This window comes from Chanodichthys erythropterus, chromosome 3 (genome assembly GCF_024489055.1).
Source record: "Chanodichthys erythropterus isolate Z2021 chromosome 3, ASM2448905v1, whole genome shotgun sequence".
Lineage (NCBI taxonomy): Eukaryota > Metazoa > Chordata > Actinopteri > Cypriniformes > Xenocyprididae > Chanodichthys > Chanodichthys erythropterus.
In genome coordinates this window covers 62,533,387-62,548,154 of record NC_090223.1, presented here as the reverse complement: position 1 = coordinate 62,548,154, position 14,768 = coordinate 62,533,387, and the positions used below count along the sequence as shown (strand labels likewise).

The following is a 14,768-nucleotide window of genomic DNA, read 5'->3' as shown; positions in this document are numbered from 1 at the left end:
CGAGTTCGGATCATCGAACAAGCGAATCTTCCCCAGGTGTAAGCATCTGAGCCTGGCAGGGTATGCGAATCCGCGATATAAGCCACAAGAGACCATGATCTTGACAACTGAGGTGAACTCGCGATGTTTCTGCAGGACACTGGAGGATAAGTCTAAGTAAAACCGAAGCTCCGCGCCTTCTTCAACGCTGCCTTCAGAACAATTTCTTTTTCTGTAAACCGCAAAAAGCGAACCAAAACACTCCTCGGGGCTGAATTCGTATTGCTAGGCGCAAAAGAAGGAGATCTGTGGGCCCGTTCGATATCGAGGGTGAGAGAGTCTGCGGGCAGGTCTAGCCATTTCGGAATGGAGAAACGATGCGAGCGGACCGGAGCCTTCCGCTCCTTCTGGTAGGCCAACTATTCTCAAATTTTTTCGTCGACCTCTGTTCTCCAAGTCGTCCACTTTTGACTGAAGTTGTTCCACTTTAGTCAGTAAATTAGCAAGCTGGCCTTCGGACACTGCCGCCGAGTCCTCCGCGGATGAGATTCTCCCTTCAGCCTCTGTTAGACGGGTCTCAATGCCCTCAATCCTTTCAGTGAGAGCCGTGAACAAATTTTGTAGAGAGGAGACGGATCCAGCTATTCCCTCCAGCCGATTAGTTATTCCTTCAAGACGAGAGCCGTTGGCTTTAATCTCAGAAAGGATCAGCGCCATGTCTGATTGGGCCTCTGTTACATTGCCGTTAGCTTCTGCTAGCAGCGAGGGATGAGTGGTCTTCTTTTTGTCTTTTTCTTTGGATTTCTGTGAGCGTGTTGATCCGAAAATCGGAAAATCTTTGTCCAAAGTTGAATCAGACATAATTGAAAGTCTGTAAAGTTAATTAGAATGAAAGATTCAGAGGGGAAAATAAATGAATATTAGAGCGGAGCAGCCATCTCGCTCTGGGTCATGTGACGCCCCCTCTGCACAAATTGAGTTTACAACAAAAACAGCGCACAGGCGCTAACTGTAGGTGCTAAACAAACAGGCTCACTTGCTTCCAAATGCTGTAACTTTTGCTTACTTCATGCTATCACCACAAAATTTGATCCAGATCCCAGACCAAATAATTTTTCTCCTTTCTTATTTCCTTCGCTTTTTTATTTGATATGCAATTAATGATGTAAAATTGTAAGAAATATATTTGATTTGAATTTTATCAGGAGTTTCTCAGTGTGAGAATATCCCATTGTAATGTAATTTATATATATATTTTTAAAAAGTAAAAAGTGTTCTATCAAATGATACCTACCTTTTGACTCTCCTTGCTATAGTTTTAGAGTTATGAGTTTTTACTTTTGTGTTTGTCACTCAGAAAAACAAATCTAAAAATGCCTTCAGGTATATATTTAGATTTATTTGCACTCTTAGATTTCAGGTTTTCAAATGATTGTGTCATATCCTAACAAACCATACATCACTAGAAAGCTTATTTATTCAACTTTAAGATAATGTATAAATCTCAATTTCAAAAAAAGTGGCCCTTATGACTGGTCTTGTGGTCCAGGGTCTCAAATCATAGAACAATTGATTGCATTTATGAACTTTTAGTGAACCAAGTGAACGCACAGTGTAACGTTATTACATAAGCCGTTTGAATGAATGAATAAATGACCCACTCATTAAGACGGTTACTTGCCACCACCTACTGGTGGTTTAGTTTCATTTTTAAAAGTATAATTTTCCCCCAAACATTTCATAATTGTATTTTCAAAAAATATTTAAAACAATCCCATAACATTAATACAGTTATAATCCATCAAAAATATGCAGATTTAAATGCATCAAAGCTGCAATATTCTGAAAGGATATTACTTCAGAACACATTTATATTTCCACCCAAAAAAATACTATAATATACAAGTGACCTATGTACGTGTGTCTACATGACGAGGCTTAATGTCGAGCCCTGCGTGTAGTTTTAATGGGCTGCGTTTCAGTCACCATTTCATATTGTCTGACAACAAAAACAAAAAAAATATACAGCTATGGAAAAAATTAAGAGACCACTCCTAGTTCAGAAATCAATGTTAAGTGGTCTCTTAATTTTTTCCATAGCTGTATATACAGATAAACAATTTTATTGGGTAATTGGCTGTATTAAAATATATTATGTGAGCAAACATAGAAGCAAACAAATATAAAGGGCTGACACTTGACAGATTGCTAATACAACAACATGATGAATTTTCTAATTGCTGTAAGTCATCATCTATCAACATTTAGTGACATATATATATATATATATATATATATATATATATATATGCATTAAAAAATTGGCAATAAATAGCATTAAATTAGATTTGATTAGTAAGTAAAGTTTATTTATATAGCACTTATCACAGACGAGGAGGGTCACAAAATGCTTTACAATAAAAATAACAAGATAAACAAAAATAAATATACTCTACAGTATCATCAGTACAGTCAAATTGAGTAGTTAATTAAAAGCTTGTCCAAAAAGATGCGTCTCCTAGATGTTTTTTAAAAGACTTCACCGAACCAATAGTTCAACTTGAAAGGAAGCACAGAAAGCATGATCACCTCTTGTCTTAAGACATGTTCTGGGAATAGTTAAAATAACCTGCCTAATCTTAGGGGTAATGTTGTCTGGGGCAATAATCAACACGTCAGTTTTATCTGTATTAAGTTGCAGAAAATTGTCTGCCATCCAATTGTTAATGGAGACTAAACAATCCTGCAAAAGAGACAGTTTGTCTAGTCTATCAGGACTAAAATACATATATAATTTAATGTCATCAGCATAAAAATAAGATATTATTTTGAAACTGCGAATTATCTTGACAAGAAGAAGCATATACAGGTTAAAAAGCATGGGTCCGAGCACAGAGCCTTGTGGCACACCACAGGATAAAGAAACAGATTTTGACATGAAAGAACCTAATGGATATTCAAAAAATGAAAATCACAGATAAATCAGATAAACAAATGATAAAGCTTGGGTTACTGAATATTAGATCTATTTCTTCAAAAGCACTTATTGTAAATGAAATTATCACAGACAATAAACTAGACTTGCTGTGTTTGACAGAAACCTGGCTAAAACCAGACGATTACATTACTTTAAATGAATCTAGTCCTCAAGGTTATGATTATCGACACAATCCTCGACAGAAAGGCAAAGGGGGAGGTGTTGCTGTAATTTATAGTAATATATTCAGAATCACTCAGAAGACTTTCAAATATAATTCCTTTGAAGTGATGGTGCTTTATGTAACATTATGTAAGTTGACATTTGTGCTGGCTACTGTATACAGGCCACCAGGGCACCATACTGACTTTATCAAAGAATTTGCTGATTTTCTATCAGAGTTAGTACTGGCTGCGGATAAAGTCCTTGTTGTTGGTGATGTTAATATCCATGTAGATAATAATAAAGACGCATTTGGATTGGCATTTGCAGACATTTTAAACTCTATTGGAGTTAGACAACACGTGTCAGGACCCACTCATTGTCGTAATCATACCCTAGATCTAATACTGTCGCATGGAATTGATATTGATGCTGTTGAAATTCTACAGCAGAGCGATGATATATCAGATCATTATTTAGTCTTGTGTATAATACAATTAGCCAAGGCTACAAAACCACCACCCAGCCATAAATATTGTAGAACCATCACGTCTACCACTAAAGATTGCTTTATAAATAATTTCCCCGAGCAGTTTCATCGCCTTAGTATACCTGACAACTTAGAAGAACTCGGTGCTGCAACAGAAACTATTGGCTCTCTCTTTTCCAGCACATTAGATGCAGTCGCTCCTTTACGTCTAAAGAAGATTAAGGAAACTAATCCAACGCCGTGGTATGATGAGCACACTCGGGCTCTAAAACAAGCTGTTAGAAAAGCTGAACGTAGTTGGAAGAAAACAAAACTAGAAGTTTTTCGCCTTTCGTGGAAAGAAAAAATGATTTAGTACAGAACAGCCATAAGAAATGCTAGATCTACTTATTTTTCAAATCTCTTAATAGAAAACAAACATAATCCTAGGTATTTATTTGACACAGTGGCTAAATTAACTAGAAACAGAGATTCAACTGCTGACGTTTCCATAGAACACAGCAGTAATGACTTTATGAACTTCTTTACTTGCAAGATTGATAATATTAGAGAGAAAATTAAAAACATGCAACCATCTACAGTTCCGCTTCAGACAGTGCACTGTAGTGTCCCTGAGGTAAAACTAGAATCATTCGCCGCTATAGGAGAGGAAGAATTATCTAAACTTATCAAATCATCAAAATCAACAACATGTATGTTAGACCCAATGCCGACTAAACTACTGAAAGAAATGCTTCCAGAGGTCGTAGGTCCACTTCTTGATATAATTAATTCATCTTTAACACTAGGATACGTGCCAAAAACCTTTAAGCAGGCTATTATTAAACCTCTTATTAAAAAACCTCAACTAGATCCGAGAGATTTAGTGAATTACAGGCCAATCTCGAATCTACCTTTTCTGTCAAAGATACTAGAAAAGGCAGTTTCAACACAACTGTGTTCCTTTTTAGAAAGAAATGGAATCTGTGAAGATTTCCAGTCAGGATTTAGACCATACCATAGTACTGAGACTGCTCTCGTTATTAGATCTCAGTGCTGCTTTTGACACTATCGATCATAACATTCTTTTAAAAAGACTTGAAAACTATATTGGCATTAGTGGAATTGCTTTGGCATGGTTCAAATCGTACCAGTCTGTAGTAGTTAATGAAGAGATGTCGTATCGATCACAGGTTAAATATGGAGTACCACAAGGCTCAGTACTAGGACCGTTGCTTTTCACTCTGTACATGCTGCCCTTAGGAGAGATAATTAGGAAGCATGGTGTTAGTTTTCACTGCTACACTGACGATACTCAGCTCTATATTTCCTCGCGCCCTGACGAAACCTACAAATTCACAAAACTAACAGAATGCATAGCTGACATTAAAAACTGGATGACAAGAAATTTCTTATTATTAAATTCAGAAAAAACTGATATCCTAATCTTTAGACCAAAAACTTCCTCACGAAAAAACCTTGAATACTCTCTAACACTTGACGGGTGCTCCATTAAATATTCGTCCTCAGTTAGGAACCTGGGTGTGCTCTTTGATACCAATCTTTCATTTGAAAGTCATGTTTCTAGTATCTGTAAAACCGCCTTCTTCCATCTAAAAAATATATCTAAATTACGACATATGCTCTCAATGACAAATGTGGAACAGTTGGTTCATGCATTCATGACCTCAAGACTAGATTATTGTAACGCTCTACTGGGTGGTTGTTCTGCTCGGCTTTTAAACAGACTACAGCTGGTCCAAAATGCGGCAGCTAGAGTTCTTACTAGAACCAGAAAGTATGACCATATTAGCCCAGTTCTGTCAACATTACATTGGCTCCCTATTAAACATTGTATAGATTTTAAAATCTTGCTACTTACTTATAAAGCTCTAAATGGTTTAGCTCCCCAGTACCTAAGTGAGCTCTTAATGCATTATAGTCCTTCACGTTTATTGCGATCTCAGAATTCAGGCCAGTTGATAATACCCAGAATATCAAAATCAACTGAAGGCGGCAGATCCTTTTCCTATTTAGCACCTAAACTCTGGAACAATCTTCCTAGCATTGTTCGGGAAGCAGACACACTCTGTCAGTTTAAATCTAGACTAAAAACACATCTCTTTGCTCTTGCATACACATAACACATTATCAATACATTAACATTTTTCAAATCCGTTAAAGGATTGTTACGCTGCAATAATTAGGTCGGCCGGAACCGAGAACATTTCCCATAACACTAGATACACCTGTACATCAGAATAAGAATGGCATCTACGCTAATATCTGTCTCTCTGCTTATCCTGAGGTTTGCCGGGTGCTGGATCCAGGCCGTATCCAGATCAGATGGAGAACCTGTGTCTGGACCTGACTACAACGTAGCCCAGGAGACAATGGGCCTACAGATCCAGTTCTGGCTGCATCTATAATTCAGATTTTTAATCCCCGTATCCGCTTACATATATTTATATATAATCTATTTTTAATCTCTATAATAAAAATGTATAATTCAGATTTTGATCTCCATATCCATTTACATATATTATATATATCTTCCAAGGGGTTTTTTCCCTCCTAGGACTTTTTCCCAGTGCTAGCACGCTGGGTTTTTCTCCTAGGGGTTTTTTTCCACCCCTGGGAGTCAGCCGACATTGGCTTAATGTAGCACCATCTTGTATATGTTACATATTACCACGCTTGGTTGTACAGCTTATTTTTAACCACTTCCCTTTTTTCTGTGCTTCTAATATGTAAAGCTGCTTTGAACAATTACCTATTGTAAAAGCGCTACATAAATAAATTTGACTTGACATGGATATAGAAAAACTGCTGTCAGAAAGATAAGAAGAAAACCAGTCCAGAGATGCCCACCAGAGAGTTTAGTCTACCAATCAGAGTGCAGTGGTCAACAGTGTCAAACGCTGCGCTAAGATCTAGCAAGACCAGCACAGAACATTCAGCAGAATCAGCAGACATCAAAATATCATTTGAAACTAAAGGCCCCTAAAGGCCTTTGCACACTGAGTCCGTTAAAAAATAAATTCGACCTCAAGATATGTCAATCACGTTTGCACACTGCCTCCGAAACTTTCGTCCGTCAAAAAATATTGGGATCAGGTTCGATTTTCTGTGTTTTTCGCATCCGTGGCACGCATTTTGAGAGACGTTTTGACAATTCAGAGCCACCGTACGCAAACGCAAAAATCCAGAATGCCATCTGACAAGATGATCCACATCTTCTATAGCACAAAACAGCAGCATTTAATGACAAAGAAAGATACAGAATATAAAGACAGATTGTGCTAGTAGTAAAGCATCAAACTGAGCCACTGACATCCTGAAGTAAACTCTGAAACGCTCTGGATAATCCCGCAGCTCCTTGATGAGGTGAACTCTCCTTTCTCTCTATGCAATCTCAGAATTGAATGGACCCAATATTTCCTTTCTTTTTCTCTTTTTAAGAAGAGAGGAGACAACTAAATCGTGCTCACTGCTTGAAGAATTTTTGTGATTTTTTTTTTTTTTTTTTCGCAACGCATTAATTTTTACACATCGGACTCCGTGTGCAAGGTCTCTGTGCGTGACGATTTTTTGGATTACGAATACGAAAAAATACGAAAATTCCAGACTCAGTGTGCAAAGGCCTTAAGGAGGGCCGTTCCAGTTGAATGGTTTTTACGGAAGCCAGACTGAAATTTATCACAGATATTATGGGCCTCCAGAACATTATTTAACTGCATTGCCACAACTTTTTCTAAGATTTTAGAGATAAAAGGAAGTTTCAAAATAGGACTATAATTGTTAAATGATGTAGTGTCAAGATTGCTCTTTTTCAAGAGAGGCTGAACAACAGCTTGTTTTAAACAACTAGAAACCTGGCCTAGTCTATGAGATAAGTTTATAATTGAAACCAAACATGGGCCAATAGATGTTATGGATTTCATCAACAGAGATGTAGGTAAAATATCCACAGGGCTCTGGAAAGGCTTCATCACTAAACTAATAATATCATTCAAGGAAATGGGATAAAATGAGTCCAAAATTGAGTGTCTTTGTTCCGTAAATATAATGTTTGGTTATATAAGGTTTGCTGATGGTGCAATGACTGTCCTAACAGCCATAACCTTGTCCACAAAATGAGACAAAAAATTATTGCAATCATCACTAGAAAACACAGAAACGAGATGTAGCAGGAGAAACAATATTGTTAATAGTCTCAAAAAAAGTTTTAGGATTCCTTATGCAGACAGATATCAGTTAAGTAAAATAAGAATGTTATACAATTTTATTTTATAAAAATAAAAGGTATAACAGCTTCTCTTGCCTTATGCACCATTTTCCTCCTCCATTTTCTCTCAAATAAGCAAGGAGAAAACACCTTTGGCAATAGAAATAATTGTAAATAAGCATAAGCCCTGTATGGTCCACCATTCTGGTTTGTTTACACTCAGGCAGTTTGGCGCGACTTGCCTTGAACACTACAAAGTTGTGAGTCATGGTTTGAAGTTGTGACTTAAGGGCTCAAAAACCTGCCTGGAATGCAGCAGAACTCTGCAGGAAATGTAGATCCAAAACCACTGGAAGGCAAGCCTGCAACCTTTAGCCAAGAAAACATAACTGCTAATGCTAACACTTCGCCCCCTCTGTTTTTTGAATGGATGTCAATGGATATATCTTCTATTACTTATTGAATAGTAAAGCACTTTTCTTGAGTATATTTAGGTTTATATTGGGTCCGGTTCTCACCTTAGTAATGAACAGGAATTGTAGTTGGCAAATTCCACCATCATTGTCAGCAATCTTCTAACAAGCTGATAATCTTAACCAGATTTGAAAAATAAAGCATACATACAAAATGTGCAGTGCTGGGTCCCTTTGGACCAGATTTGAAAACCACTGGTGTATTGAGTATACAGGTGCTGGTCATATAATTAGAATTTCATCAAAAAGTTGATTTATTTCACTAATTCCATTCAAAAAGTGAAACTTGTATATTATATTAATTCATTACACACAGACTGATATATTTCAAATGTTTATTTCTTTTAATTTTGATGATTATAACTGACAAGTAAGGAAAATCCCAAATTCAGTATCTCAGAAAATTAGAATATTGTGAAAAGGTTCAATATTGAAGACAGCTGGAGTCAGTGCTTCAAGAACCACTACGCACAGACGTATGCAAGACATGGGTTTCAGCTGTCGCATTCCTTGTGTCAAGCCACTCTTGAACAACAGACAGCGTCAGAAGCGTCTCGCCTGGGCTAAAGACAAAAAGGACTGGACTGCTGCTGAGTGGTCCAAAGTTATGTTCTCTGATGAAAGTAAATTTTGCATTTCCTTTGGAAATCAGGGTCCCAGAGTCTGGAGGAAGAGAGGAGAGGCACACAATCCACGTTGCTTGAGGTCTAGTGTAAAATTTCCACAGTCAGTGATGGTTTGGGGTGCCATGTCATCTGCTGGTGTTGGTCCACTGTGTTTTCTGAGGTCCAAGGTCAACGCAGCCATATACCAGGACGTTTTAGAGCACTTCATGCTTCCTGCTGCTGACCAACTTTATGGAGATGCAGATTTCATTTTCCAACAGGACTTGGCATCTGCACACAGTGCCAAAGCTACCAGTACCTGGTTTAAGGACCATGGTATCCCTGTTTTTAATTGGCCAGCAAACTCGCCTGACCTTAACCCCATAGAAAATATATGGGGTATTGTGAAGAGGAAGATGCGATATGCCAGACCCAACAATGCAGAAGAGCTGAAGGCCACTATCAGAGCAACCTGGGCTCTCATAACACCTGAGCAGTGCCACAGACTGATCGACTCCATGCCACGCCGCATTGCTGCAGTAATTCAGGCAAAAGGAGCCCCAACTAAGTATTGAGTACTGTACATGCTCATACTTTTCATGTTCATACTTTTCAGTTGGCCATGATTTCTAAAAATCCTTTCTTTGTATTGGTCTTAAGTAATATTCTAATTTTCTGAGAAACTGAATTTGGGATTTTCCTTAGTTATCAGTTATAATCATGAAAATTAAAATAAATAAACATTTGAAATATATCAGTCTGTGTGTAATGAATGAATATAATATACAAGTTTCCCTTTTTGAATGGAATTAGTTAAATCAACTTTTTGATGATATTCTAATTATATGACCAGCACCTGTAAGATCTATAGATGGGATGGGCAACTCTGGTCCTGGAGGGACACTATTCTGCAGAGTTTAGCTCCATCCCTGATCAAACACACCAGCAAAATTGAACCCAACCCCATTATTTAATCGTAAAGGCTGATTTATGCTTCTGCACCGTAGGCTATGCATCTGTTTTCATTTATACTTCTGCATTCTGCATTTCCCGTTATGAATTATGATATTGTTTGGTTCGTTGGACCGTTAACTGGGTCTGATTGCTTTCTCATCTCACCGCTCCAGAGTTCATTTGAAAGTGTACCGAGACCACCTCTTCAAGCAGGTCACGGTATGCTTGTTTGTTTGGCTTTTGGTGCGCACCTGAGTGTGATTGCTGCTTTCACACCTGCCCAAACGAACCGCACCAAAGGGGGAAACGAACTCTAGTGTGATTCAACCGAACTAAATGCGGCAGGTGTGAAAGCACCCTAACTCTGCAAAAGAGTGGTCCTCCAGTACCAAAGCTGCCCATCCCTGATAGGATAGGATAGGGTATAGATCAGTAGTCTCAATCTGCCGGCCCGCAGGCCACTTACGGCCCCCACTGCACCCGGCCTGCAACTTAAAAATAAAACATAATCCAGCCCGCTAAATTATTATTAAGGGGCCATTCACATATTGCATCACATAAGTGGCCGTGCCGCCTCCTTTCTCCGCTTTCTCCTTCTTTCCAAAGCGTTTTCGCTCCCGTGGCGTTTGTTGCTGCTATGCAACCATTAGCTGCGCTCTCCATGATGACTAGGAAGTTTCAGCAAAAGAAAAATAGTTTTCTACTCCTTGCATTAGCTCTACTAGTATTAGAAATATTTATATGGAGATAAGAAATAAAATCCTGCTCTGCACCTGGAAAAACAAGCACGCCACATCGCAGGTGCTTCGCGACTGCGACGATTCTTTTATGAGCGTGATTACCTAAATTATAGTAAAAGCACCCGCGCAAGTCGCGAATGTTGATTTAAACCAACAAAACTTGTCAGATGCTACCAATAAATGTTACAGATGCTCAAACGGCATCTAGGGCAAATGTGGCTCAGCTGTGTGAGCAGAAGTGCTGCAGGTGTCTGGCAAGAAATGCAATAGTGTACAAATGTATTCAGGGATTACATTTGTTAAGTACAGTGTTGTTCAGTGCAAGATTTTGATGTTAATTAAGCTAAAATAAAGTAAGGGAAAATATTTGCAACTGTTAACCTAATACTGTATGTAACAATGATAGTGCTGTTTACATTTTTTAAGTATGGCAAAAAGATTTTAGTAATGAAATTTGAAGTAAATTAGAAATAATGCAAAGGAAAGTAGTTTTTCAGAAATGTTGCGCTTCCTTGTGCTTGAATGTTAAAATGGCCCTCCTAAAATGGCAGGTGTCAATCACAGCAACGGCCCTCAGCCAATTAAAGATTGAAATCCCTGGTATAGATCATACATGTTGTTGGTTTTGATGCTTTAAATGTCTAAATTGTTTTATGTCTATTTTTGTCCTAGACCTAATGGCACTGGGAGAGGCGAGTCTTGAACTTAATGAAAAAGAAGAGAAAAAACATAATTTCATGACTGAAGAAAAATCAAAACAGTGTTCCTCACAAAAAGGAGCTCAAAAGACAGAAACTAAAATTTATTTCACCTGCCAACAGTGTGGAAAGAGTTTTAATCAACATAGAAACCTTCGAGTCCACTTGAGAATTCACACTAGAGAGAGTCCCTTCACTTGCCAACAGTGTGGAAAGAGTTTCATACGTAAACACATGCTTAAAGTCCACATGCGAATTCATACTGGAGAAAAGCCTTTCACCTGCCAACAGTGTGGAAAGAGTTATACACAAAAAGGAAACCTTACAGACCACGTGAGAATTCACACTGGAGAAAAGCCTTACACCTGCCAACAGTGTGGAAAGAGTTTCAGTCGAAAAGATAAACTTGAAACCCACATGAGAATTCACACTGGAGAAAAGCCATACACCTGCCAAGAGTGTGGACAGAGTTTCATTGAGAAAGGAAAACTTACAGCCCACATGAGTGTTCACACTGGAGAGAAACCCTTCACTTGTCAACATTGTGGAAAGAGTTTCAGTCAAAAAGGAAACCTTATATCCCACATGAGTGTTCACACTGGAGAGAAACCCTTCACCTGCCAACAATGTGGAAAGAGTTTCAGTCTTAAAGGAAACCTTATATCCCACATGCGTGTTCACACTGGAGAGAAACCCTTCACCTGTCAACAATGTGGAAAGAGTTTCAGTCATAAAGGAAACCTTATATCCCACATGAGAATTCACACTGGAGAGAACCCATTCACCTGTCAACAGTGTGGAAAGAGTTTCAGTCATAAAGGAAACCTTATATCCCACATGAGAACTCACACTGGAGAGAACCCATTCACCTGTCAACAGTGTGGAAAGAGTTTCAGTAGAAAAGGACACCTTATATCCCACATGAGAACTCACACTGGAGAGAACCCATTCACCTGTCAACAGTGTGGAAAGAGTTTCAGTAGAAAAGGACACCTTAAAGACCACATGAGAACTCACACTGGAGAGAAGCCTTAAGGCCGTGTGTCCACCAAAGCGTTTTTTCCAGCGCCGCGTTTTTTAAACGCCAGGAGCGTAACGTGGCGCTGAGCGTCTTTTTCACGCTCAAGCGCTGAGAGCTCGGCGTTTTTACTGGTCGCCTCGAGTTGAAGAATGTTCAACTTTGAGTAAAACGCTGCGCTCATTACTGTCACTTTTTAGCCAGCCGTCCAATCAGAGTTGAGGAGGGGCAGGACAAGTACAACACCGACCAACTGTCTTGCTGTACAACAACATCAACAAGCAGAGAACAGAACAAAATGGATGAGAATTTAATATTGCTGGTCTCCGAACATACATAGCAAGTAATTCCACATTGTGTCAACATTTTTAGTCTGAAACAAATTACCTGCAAAATCAGTTATAAGTAACAGTGCCGCGGATATTCGGTATCATAGCAACAAAGCGTCTCAACGGAAAAAAATGCTGCACTGCAGAAGCGCTCTCAAGTGCTCACAGATAGGCATTTTAAGCAGAGCGCCTAGCATTTTCAGCTGGCTAAAAACGCTTTGTTGGACACACGGCCTAAGCCTTGTTTACGCTGAACCCATGAAGATAACAAGGTACAAAATGGCATAGAAAGCCAGGATATCACCTGAAATCTGTCAGTATTGAGTGAGAAACCTTGCCTCCTATCAGTACTAATTGATATCAGCTGCTTTAGTCCTAATTGATGGCCTGTAAAGGCTTCTCATTACCCAGGAGGCACACAGGAAAGACTTCATGATGGGTAAAAGCAAACAACTCTCTCAAGATCTTCGTAATCTTATCATTGAAAAGCATTTTGATGGGAATGGTTATAGGCGCATTTCCAGAATGCTGAATGTTCCTGTGAGCACTGTGGGGGCCATTATCCGGAAATGGAAAGAGCATCAGTTCACCATAAACCGGCCACGATCAGGTGCTCCACGTAAGATCCCTGTCCGAGGAGTCCAAAGAATAATCAGGAGAGTTCTGCAAGAGCTAAGAACAACTCGGGCAGAACTTCGGGAAGACCTTGCATCAGCAGGTACTGTTGTTTCAAAGAAAACTATAAGCAGTGCACTGAACCACCATGCCATACATGCACGGTCACCACGTTCTGATTTCTTTGTATGAATTCAATATTTGGCTTGATGGCTTCATCTGGTGGAAATTTTGTGTCAATAGCCCACTTAGAAATCTCCTTACTGATAAAAATGCTGATGTGTCAAATACTTATTTAATACTTATAAAACATGAAAAATCCTTAGGGGGGACATGAATATTCACACTGGAGAGAAGCCTTTTACGATCATTGTAAGAGTTTGTGAAAGAGTTTCACACATAAATTGACGCTTTATCACCACATGAAAATTCATACTGGAGAGAAGCCATACATGTGATCAGTGTGGAAAGAGTTTCAGATTTATAGGTTACGTTAAGGGCCAAAAGAAAATCCACTGGAAAGGGGAGCTATTTTAGAAGTCGTCACTGTGGAAAGAGCAGAGGTGCCTTGGCAAAAGGGGAGATTTAAACTTTGTTTATCAGTTTGAAGTGCCTTAACAGGTAGAGCTAGACAGCGGTCCTGTCATGTGAGGAAGATCCATTTAGATCTGCTCTGATGGACAACAACAACAACAACAAAAAACTTCCGAAGACTTCCTAGCTCTTCCATCCAGATAGCAAAATTCTCTGTTTTTACTGTTATTTCTATTCTTTGTTCTAATTTTTTTATTCTTCTTTATGTAAAGCACTTTGAATTACCATTGTGTATGAAATGTGCTATACAAATAAAATTGCCTTGCCTTATCTTGTATTATACTGTTTGTTTACTGACAATATTATATACTTTATTATTGACTAGGGGAGAGTGGGGTGAGATGAGCTCTTGGCAACCATGCCATTTTATTGTCATGTGACCATATATTTTAGAACCACCCATAATTTCTGCCAGACTTTGAAAAGGAAAAGCACATTTGAGAAGTGGAAGTCACTTATTTACTTTAAAAACTGTTTTTGGCTTGTCAAAGTAAAATTTTAACATAACAGATGTAATGGCTGTTTCATCAAAGCAAATTTGTCCAGGTCTAAAACTATTTACGTTTATTCTTATTTAGTTTTTATTTAATTTTACTCAAACTCTCTGTTTAGTCTGTTTATGGGAAGGTCACAACTTTGTTCAACATATACTGAATAATTAAAGAACTTCATTTAGTTGATTTAATGTTGTTAAATTTAGCTTTAAAAAAGAATTTGTAAAATATTTTTACAAAGAATATTTGAAGAGTTTCGTTGCAAAACGCGATAAACCCCATTTTTTGACATTAGGATTTTATTATTGGAAATCACTGTTCAGATGTACCTTAATCTATGTGTGAATTGCTGCCATTAATAAGATTTAAAAATGTACATTTTAAGCCTACTACAAAATGTATTTTTTCACAAAACGCGATATCCGCCAGCCCA

The 14,768-nt window shown here is 38.3% G+C and overlaps 1 pseudogene; it reads left to right on the top strand.

Annotated features, from left to right (window-relative positions):
* Positions 1-14,768, top strand: part of LOC137007702 (uncharacterized) — a 1,237,067-nt pseudogene that overhangs the window by 30,628 nt on the left and 1,191,671 nt on the right.